The sequence below is a fragment of the Dendrobates tinctorius genome, unplaced genomic scaffold, assembly GCF_039654945.1.
Source record: "Dendrobates tinctorius isolate UK_male_01 unplaced genomic scaffold, ASM3965494v1 ptg000183l, whole genome shotgun sequence".
In the NCBI taxonomy this organism is placed as follows: domain Eukaryota; kingdom Metazoa; phylum Chordata; class Amphibia; order Anura; family Dendrobatidae; genus Dendrobates; species Dendrobates tinctorius.
The window spans coordinates 6,124,845-6,135,637 of record NW_027361850.1 but is presented as its reverse complement, the minus strand read 5'-3'; positions in this window follow the sequence as shown (position 1 = coordinate 6,135,637).

Below are 10,793 nucleotides of genomic sequence, written 5' to 3'. Positions count from 1 at the left end.
AAACAGTTTCGTGCATAGATGAGGCTGTCAAGTTCTTTGGTTAGGAGACCCACGGCAGTTCCGACAATAGGGGTCCATGTTCGGGTCACAAAACATGCTCGTGTGAAACCAGCCTTACTGTGACTAAAGGTGCTGACAACTAGCTTAGCTTTAGAGCTAAAAGAAGCCTCCAAGCAAGTGACTCCATCTGCTAATTCGTTTATGGTCACATCCAGTGGTGTGTTTGATATTGTAGGACTTTTGACATCCATTGGAAACATTAAATGACCATTTTTTTCTCCGTAAATTGACATATACACAATACCAAAGGTAACTTCAGTTTCCAGAGTCACCTTTAGAAGAAAATACGATCATTATTTTCCAGACGTTAAAAGGCCCCACCCCAATTCCCTCAGTGTTTTTCCTGTCCCTGCATGGAGGGACGCACGAGAGAAGTGCTGCTTACCGGAAGGCTCGGGGATTGTGCGGCTCGTCCACATCCTTCCCCCTGTCAAGTGGCCTGAGGCTGACACTTCCTAGAGGGGAGTCCCTCAGCCCCAGAGACCAGCGAGCGGTCGTGCTCCTGAGTTGAGCTGCTCCTCCCGATGGGAGGCGCTCGGACGCTGGCCGGTTTACATCGCTTCTTCCGGAAGTCGCGCTATGTCAGGCCGTCGCACTTCTGGTGACGTCACGGGCGGCGAGATGGACCAGGATGGCGGGGTAAGTGCGCTGTGCACAGCCCCGTCCTCAGCACTCAGCCCCTAAGGCCCCTTTCACACATCAGTTTTTTACCATCAGTTACAATCCGGCGTTTTTTGAAAGAAACGGATCTGGCGACTGATGCTGCTGGATCCGTTTTTTTTCTCATGGACTTGTATTAGCGACGGATAGCCTCACGTTTCGTTCACCGGATATGTCGAATATTTTTTGACCGGCGGGCGGACACGACGCACAAAGTCACGTCTTTTGTGTCCGTCGAAAAATCGGACAGTGACGGATCCGTCGCAATCCGTCGTTTGCTAGAATGAAAGCCTATGGGTGCAGGATCCGTCGTCATCCGCCAAATATATATATATATATATATATATATATATATATATATATATTCATTGAGACATATATATATATATCTGTGTGTGTGTATATATGTGTGTATGTATGTGTGTATATATGTGTATATATATATATATATATATATATATATATATATATATATATATATATATATATATATACACAGAGAGAGAGATATGATAGAGATATATATATATATATCGTGTGTGTATGTGTGTGTGTGTATATATATATATATCATATATATATATATATATATATATATACATATATATATATATATATATATATATTTCTACATAGCATAATAGCCGCTAAATCACCGGCTTCGGTGAACTCATTCCTGAACCCGTCATGATATGACTCATGATTTACATATAGTAACGATTTATGTATGTCAGTGTTTAGTCAATTTAGTAGTTTGTGTTGGGAAAAATTTGGAACTCTAGGGGTTAAATTTAAGGCTATAATCGCGGAAAAAAATTGCATGGGCTCCTGCGCAATTTTCTCTGCCATAGAGGGAAAACCAGTGAGTGAGGGCAGATATTAATAGCCTAGAGAGGGATCATTGTTTTGGCCACCCCAGAAAAGGCACGTCTATAAGATGCACCTTTTCTGGCACTTAGCCTCTCTATTCCCATGGCTTTTAGCAGTTGCTCATGGGTAGAGTTGAGCGACTTTGGTCGGATCGGGTTTCATGAAACCCGAATGAAACAAAATTTGATTCGGATGAAACTGGTCCGACTAGGGCTAAAAAAGTCGGTATTTCCTTTGAAACCCGACCCCAATGCAAGTCAATGGGGAACAAAAGTCGGCATTGAGTGTGATGAATGTCAGCCGGTCAATGCCGACTTTTATTTCCCATTGACTTGCATTGGGGTCGGGTTTCGGACGAAACTCCAACTTTTTTTGCCCTAGTCCGACCAGTTTCAGCCGAATCAAATTTTGTTTCATTTGGGTTTCACGAAACCCGATCCCACCAAAGTCGCTCAACTCTACTCATGGGTTAATAATAATGGGTTAATGTCCCCTTGCTATTGAAAGGTGACATTAAGCCGGGATAATAATGGAGAGGTGTCAATAAGACACATCTATTATTAACCCTAGGATAGTAAAGGGTTAAAAAAAGACATTAATTAAAAAATATTTTAATGAAATGAATACACAAAGTTTTTGACAATTTATTATTCTGCCAGTCCAAAAAAAAAAGCCCTTTTCTCTTTCGTCTCATTGAGGGACACAGGAATCATGGGTGTGTGCCGCTGTCACTAGGAAGTTGACACTATGCCATGAAAAAAATGTTAGCTCCGCCTCCGCAGTATACACCCCTCCGACCGGCTGTAGGACAATCCGTTTTTCCTTAATGTCAGCAGGAGGTGGACAGGGGTCTCTCGCGGACCCATGCCTGCCTCTGTGCGTCGTTCCTTTTCAGGTAACCATGGAGGGATACAGAGTAGATCTGCTACATCTGTATTCCCACACCGGGATTGAGTACGGCGTGTACTGCCACCCCGTATCCTCATGAATCCCATTGGCAGGACCCGAACCCCTAACACAGGACTTGTGTTCAGGTGGCCGCTCCTGGTCCTGACATTCGTCTCCCATCAATCGCCTTCCAGAGCCTGATGATCGAGAGAGACGCCCTGCAGAAAAGGTTGGACAGCAATCTTTTCATGCAGATAACAGACCCCTGTTACTGGGTGAGCTGAAGGTAAGAGGCTGCAGCGTTTTATATTCTGGTCACCAGCCGCCCTAGGCTGAATGTGACTGCTCTAATCAGCACCCTGGCTTGCACCACATGGCTCTAAACTTATTTTGAGAGCCAACACTTACTTTTCAAGCACGTCGGTGCAGCGCGGTTCCAGCCTCCCGTGGCAGCATTATGGCCCTGGGCTCCAGCAGCAGCACGGCCGACGCCAGATTCCGGCTTCCTGCAGGCTCCGCCCCTCAGCTTCCTTTTCCTGTACCAGCGCCATCTTGGTGCTCCAGGAGGCCGGGCGTGGATTTTATAAAGCTTCTAGGCAGTGGGGGCTGTTCACCTCGCTCTCTCCGTCATCAGCCTTCGGGTGGCAGCTGCGGTGGGGAGACAGGTCGTGGGTATAGGTTGCTCCCTCACTCCGCTTTTTACCCCCGACGGTGGGCACCAGGTAAAGCCTGTCAGTATGCCCAAGGGAGAGCAGTCCCGCTCCTCATCCGCTTCAGCGACCATGGTAAAATATATGTACTAAATGCAATGTCAGGCTTCCTTCGGGTCAGTCCTTGCCACTCTGCTCAGATTGCAGCAGAACCACGGTGTCCCCTACTCTAGAGAGCAGGTGCAGCCCCCCGCCTTGCCTGCCAGAGCTCCCGCATTATCCCTGGAGCAGGAGGAAGCCACCCTGCCTGCCGCCCAGGGGCCATCCATCGCCACGGGAGACAGTGAGTGTCCAGGATGGGCCTCTTTCTTATCTATGTCCGTGGCCGACCTTACCAAGGTGTCACAGACCTTGGTAACGGTGCTTGACAGATTGGCACTTCAGACTCCAGTGGACACAGGAGCATCGAAGGAGCCTCCTTTTGGGCCTTCTAGAGGCCGTTAAAGGTTTAGACAGGACCATCAACCCAGGTCCCCTTCTCAATCTATCTCACCGCCAGAATTCCTCTGGCCGTCTGCCTCCTCCCAGTCCTCATCCCTGGAATCAGGCAAGGCATTATCAGAGACACACTCAGACGAGGCTTCTGAGTATGGGCCAGAACAGTCCCAGGGCGTCAAGAATATGGTTCAGGGCCTCATTGCCGCAGCCAATGAGACCTTTAACATTGGGGACGCCACATCAAAACCTAATGATCAGGCTTTTTCATTTAAGCGTCATAAGTCCCCCTCCAGGGTCTTTGCCTCCCACAAGGATTTTGAGGAAGTGTTGGCCAGTGAAAGGGAAAACCCAACCAGGCGGTTTCAGAGGGAAATCCGTTTTGGGATTTTATATCCTTTCCCTCCAGATCTCACCGCCAACTGGACTGCCTCCCCTTCAGTGGATCCACCAGTGTCCAGACTCTCTACCAATACAGTCCTCCCACTCGCCAGTGGGGCAGCCCTAAAGGATCCCAATGATAGGAGGATAGAATCCCTGGCAAAATCCGCCTTTGAGGCAGCAGCCGCTACATTGTGTCCAGCCTGGGTAGCTAAGTCTGTTACGGAATGGGCCAAACAGCTTAGACAGGGCATATTGGCCGGGGCCACACCAGCAAAACTGGTGGAGTTTGCAGATCAAATCTCTCATGCCGGGAGGTATATGGTATCAGCAGCCCTGGATGCCACGTCTTGCGCAGCTCAAGCATTCAGCAACGTGGTAGCCGTCCAGCGGACGGTCTGGCTAAAGACTTGACAGGCTGATTTGTCCTCAAAGAAATCACTGACCAATCTGCCTTTTCAGGGTGCCCGACTCTGGGTCAATGTTAGATCAGATCATTAAGGATGCAACGAGGGGTACAAGCTCCCGTCTCCCTCAGGCCAAGCCTCGTCGATATGTTTTCAAACGTAGGGCTCAGCCCTTTCTCCGTGCCCCAGCAACAGACCCTTATGCTCAGGGCCCACAGAGGTCGCAAGCACCTAGAGATAGGAGGAGGGTATCCTTTCGGGCCACCCCTTCATGGCTTTCCCGCAGTTCCAACAGCAGAGCTACCAGGTCAGGGCCGAGCAGAGCCGCTTCAGCTTGACGCCGGCAGGGAATCCAACTCCCTTCCCAGTATCTCTCCCAGACTAGGAGGCCGCCTTCTCTTCAGAGATGTGGGGCAGAGTTCAGTAGAGGATATCTGGGTAAAGGAGGTGGTATCCACAGGATGCAAGATAGACTTCAACGCGCTTCCGTGAGACTGTTTTTTTCTATCACAACCACCAAAAGATGCTGCTATGGCTCTAGGTTTTTGCGGCAATCGACTCTCTCCTCAACGCAGGAGTAATCATCCCCGTTCAGGAATGTTTTACCGGCTTTTACTCAAACCTGTTTATGATACCAAAAAAGGATAGCTCAGTTCGTCCCATACTAGACCTTAAAAGGCTAAACAGATGGGTCAGCTTATGCAATTTCAGGATGGAGTCGATTCAGTCAGTAATTACGTCTATGGAGGATCAGGAATTCCTATTTTCCATAGATATCCGGGACGCCTACCTGCACGTCCCCATTTTTCAGGGACATCAAAGGTTTCTGCGTTTTGCTGTCCAACAGCAACTTTTCCAATTTGTGGCCCTGCCATTTGGGCTGGCAACAGCCCCCAGAATTTTTACAAAAATTATGGCAGCGATGGTAGCTATATTAAGGGTCAGAGGCATAGTATCAGTACCATTTATTCGGTCATCCATGACGGCACCACCTGAGAGAGGGGATCCACCCTTCAGGAACAGGAAATCCTACAGATACATAAGGGCGGCACCTCTCCCACGCATCAGTTGGTTTCCTGTTCCTAGAGGACAGGATTCCCTACAGATCTTACTATCATGGACGAGGAATCCCCAGGCCGGCTGTCCGACTCAGGTAGCGGGGAGTCTCCTACCTCGGGCGGTGCGGGGTCCCCTGGATGCGCCACGGTGGACCCGAGCAGGGCTCCACGACGGTGTGCTGAGCAGGTGGGAGCGGGGTCCGGCAGATGCCCGTTTCCAGGGCCGGCGCCGACAGGTACGTAGAAATTCCCCCCCAGACCCCGATCCCTGGCCCTCCTAGTGCGGTCACCCCGCGGTCCGGGTCGCGGTCTGGGGCCGGCTGCTGTAGCTTGGTGGCGGGCGGGGAGCGCCATGCCGGGTCGGGCGGCACCGTGTCGCTGGCGGCCTGCGCGCCCCCACGCGTTCACGGAGGCCGGAAGTGACGCGGGGGCGGGGCCGATGGTGCCGGGCCAGAAGTCAGATGCCGGCCGGCTTTTCTCTGCGTCGCCGAGGCACAGGGGGTGGAGTCCATGGACATCTCGGGAGGGGGGGAACTAGCCCCTGGCCATGACACCTGCTAACCAGGATTTCCGGGGGGAGGATAAAAAGGGCACAGAATCGCTGCAGAGCGGCTTTAGCTCATGTGCAGCAATGGATGAGCCAGAAGCTCCCGTGACCCAGCCGGACCGAGAGCAGGAACGTACCTCAGAGAGGTCCCAGACAAGCTCCCAGCAAAAGAAAAAATGAACTGGACAATCTGGCCACAGAAGTTCCTCCAGGCCGAAGTATCCAGCTCGCCCCCCCCCGTGATCCGGTACCTACGCCTTATGCTCAGGGTAAGAGATCTTCGTGCCCTGATGCAGTGTTCTCCTTATGTTTTTTTCTCCTATAGGGGAAGAAGTGCGCTGATAAAGCGAAAAACAGGGAGTGCGCCCTTTGCAATTGCCCCTTGCCAGACGCCTACCCTAAAAAACTGCCGGTCATGTATACGGCAGACGGTAAAAAAAAGTGAGGGGGAATATCTATTCGGTCCAGTCCTAGATGAACTCCTGGAGAAAGACAGCGACTATAAAAAGAAATTCCCTTCCCTGCCCACCCCTTCCTATAGACGTCCCTTCGCTAGGAAGAGATTTTTCCGTAGAAGATCATCCAGAGACCGGGGCAGATGGGAAGGTAAAAAGAAAAAAGGTACCGTGTTTATGTTTGGAGGGGGACGCCAGGAAGCATCCCGTGAGACCAAGAAACCTCCCCAATGACTAGCGGCTCCGGTGGAAGGTAGACTATTGGCCTTCTACCAAGCCTGGTCACTGATCTCAAACAGTAACTGGATTCTGGGGTTGGTAGCCTCAGGTCTAAGGCTAGAATTTTCCTGTGCCCCCCCCGGAACAGTTTTAAGGTCACCCCGCTCAGGTCTTCCCTGTCGGAACAGGCTGCCCTAGAGACTGAAATCCATGACCTATGCCATAAAAAAGTACTGATAAAGGTACCAGAGGTAGAGAAGGGCGAAGGCTTCTACTCCCCTCTATTTTTGGTCCGTAAACCGGATAGTTCTTACAGGACCATAATCAACCTGAAGGCACTCAGTAGATACCTGATCATTTGGCCATTTAAAATGGAAACGATTAATTCCACAATAAAGTTACTGTTTGAAAACTGCTTTATGGTGGTGTTAGATTTAAAAGACGCCTACTACCATATACCCATCCATGCGTCTCATCAGCATTTCCTCAGAGTGGCGGTTCATTTAGAGGGGTGCCCTGGGAATATAACGTAACCTGGGTAGTCTCCACAGACGCAAGCCCTACGGGTTGGGGGGCCCACATGGGGGAGGTCTTAATCCAGGACCTATGGGAGTACCATCAGTTGGAAGTGTCCTCCAACCTGAAAGAGCTAACAGCCGTAGAGCAGGCAGTTAAAAACCTTCTTGTGTATCTACAGGGTCACCATGTTTGAATATTCTCCAACAATCAGGTCACCGTGGCTTACATCAACCACCAAGGTGGGACTCGTTCCTGACCCCTGATGAAGGTAGCAGAGCGGCTGTTTCAATTGGCAGAGCAACATTTTCTGTCTTTAACAGCTCTGCACATAAAAGGAAGAGAAAACACCACAGCGGACTTCCTAAGCCACAACCTTCTAAGACAAGGGGAATGGTCCTTAAAAACCTCCATCTTCGACCTGATCGTACAAAAATGGGGGCAGCCAGAAGTGGACCTCTTCACCACCAGAGAGAACAGGAAGGTGCCTCAGTTTTGCTCTCTAAATCCCAGAGAAAAGCCGCTGGCAGTAGATGCTCTTCTGATCAAATGGGACTTCGGGCTAGCATACACTTTCTCTCCCCTGTCTCTACTACCCCTTGTGATGAGGAAAGTCAGGAAGGACAAGGCGAGGATTATAGTGATCACCCCATTTTGGCCCAGGAGAGCATGGTTCTCATGCCTCAGGACCATGTCGGTGTCCGACCCATGGGTCCTACCAAACATCCCAGATCTCCTATCCCAGGGCCCAGTTTACCATCCTCAGGTGACTGGCCTACATCTGACGGCGTGGATTTTGAACGGTCACTACTAAAGGAGAAAGGCTTCTCCCCAGCCCTAATTAACACCTTGCTCAAAAGCAGAAAACCAATTACAACCAAAATCTACGTTAGGATCTGGAAAAGATTCCTTCAGGGTTCAGGGGTAGTAGCTGGGCAGTCCACACTGATAGCGCAGATCCTAGAATTCTTACAAAGAGGTCTGGACATGGGGCTTTGTTAAATATTAATAATCCGTTAATTTCTTATAAGACTCAGTTCTGTACATTGCTTTAGCTTACACGACATAGGCTATTTTTAAGCTTGGCTCATGGTACAGGACAACTCCATATATACCTGGATCACGTGCTTTAAGAGACGTATATAATTCATGGCTCACTCTAGAGGTCGCTCGATCATTCCCTCACCATCATGAGACACAGACGCAAGATGTCATCTCTGCACAGACATAGCTGAACAGCTGGTATGTAACTTTGCTATTTGAGAAGCTGAACAGAGCCAGACGCCATTTTTACCATTTGCCATCCCAGAGAAAGAAGGTGACAAGCTTAGCTATGAACTAATGGACAATCTCTCTTTCACCTATTTTTATGTTTTTCTGTAATAATCTTTTCTTTGATGGAAGAATCCAAATAAACCACTATATTTTTATCTGGTAACTAGTCCTAAGTATTTTACAAGGATAAGCATTATTTTACATTGGAGAGCCAGGCAGATCTGAATTTTTGTTCTTTTTTGCGGATTTCCCTCAACTTGCCCAAAAGGGGGATTGAACTTTGCTAACATCAGTCATATGTGCAAGTTATCAGGAACTCCACTATTCACAAGAATCAGACAGAATCTAGAAGTGAGGACTAAGAATTGCCAGATGGATTGAGAAGTACTACAAGTGCCAAAGTGCCAGACGTGCTGAAGCCAGACGTGTGAAGACTGGAGCCCAGCATTGTCCATCAAAGGAACAAGCTGAGACGTTTAAAGGTAAGAGAAATAAAATGGATGTCATTAATTCTCTTGCTAAGCAGAGTAAATTGAAATTTAAGTCTGTAGACAAGTCTAATCCAGAAGTATTATGGCTTAGCTTATATGCCGAGTGCGAACTGGAGAATCAGAAGTTAGATTGTAAGTTTTTCAATAGAGAAAGAGAGAGATTAAAAAATATTCTACAGATGGTAGATATATATCATAGATCTGTGTCAGAGAAATCAAAAAATGATTGTGTAAAGGAAAATAGTGATGTTCCCGAGATACATTGTAATGTAGAAAAGCAGTTACAAGATGAAAGGCAAATAGTAGCAGCAGCTATTGAAGGTGACCTTGCAGACGTGGAACAAGATGGAGAAGTAGGAGGAGACTTCAGAACTGACGTAGATGACGTACAAGGGAAAGACGGACCACTAAAAATAGACGACTCACAGGCCCAACTCCAAAGTAAAGTAAGGAAAAATTTGATAAAAATATGCAAAATCATTCCTGCATATGATAACAAAATCCATGTTTGTAGAAACTCTGAGGTTTTTGAAAGCTGTGTTGACAAATTTGATTTATCTAACGAGGAGAAGAATCAGTTGTTCAAAATGTGGATCCCTGTAAACTTTGCTAGGAGATTGACTTTAAAGTTATCTGGTGAAAAACATGATAATTTATCTGATAAGGATAGATTACAAATTCTTATTTTTTGTGCATCAAATGAAAATCATCCAGATATTGATATTCTTCAAAAATTAAGGATTGGTCGGAAGGAATGTACTTTTACGTTTATGTCCATACATGAACGTCTGTACAAAATGCTGAGTGAGAATGTCAAAACACGGTCCCTCATAAGGAGTTTTGTAAGCAAATTTTGGTTTTTAAATCCTGCATCTCGTGTTATTGCGTCACAAAAAGATTCTTTATTGGAATGTGCGCAATCTCTTGATTTTGCCAGAAAACACGAGAATCGTGAAAGGAAAGGAAAAAATTGTGCCAATTTTGTGAAGACAGGCAGAGTAAAATCTTATCAGAAGCCTGTATTAGCAAAGCCTTCTAAAATGATTTTTACCCAAAATCAAATCTATGAAGAACGAAGAAAATCACATGTTTGTTATAAGCCATATGGAATGATGCAAAGGATCACCGAAAAAACTTCACAGTTTAAGCCCTATAAAATTCCAAGTTCTGATTTTCTTTCTGTAACAAAGATGGCCGAATTTAACAGACAGAAGCAGGTGGTGAGTGACATCATGGCCTGTAAACTGAATACTCTGCTCCAAGAATCTATCAGCTTTAAAATGGCAAGAACTTTTCAGGATATTTTTTGCAGAGAAATAAGTCTGGGTGTAGGAATTGGCTAGAAAAAGTAATATATATACAGTATTATGTAAAAGAATTATACAATTAGTCAGTTATATGTAATTATTATATAGAGTATAATCCTGTAGTTTTATGGTTTGTGGATAGATACATATTCATACAGTATATAGTGTTTGTAGAAGTAATCTACTTCAGTAATAATATTTAGAATTATGAATATGATATTAACCTTCTCTTTTATTTTTCCTTAGAATTTTTATTTCAAAGCAGGACTTAATCGGGAAAAATTCTCTTACAAGGATTTATGCCTTTATTTACACAGGAAGTTGCAATAATTGCATGATTTTATATTTAACACTTATAAAGAAAATAACTAACTGCATTTTAAAATATGTTCTGTGTGTGCCTTTACTGCATGGCTTGACATGGCAACCACAGCATATGAAATTTGAACCTTGTTCTAATAATAGGTATACCAGTAATACTATGTCCCTGTTCTTTAGGAAAATAATTTTTTAG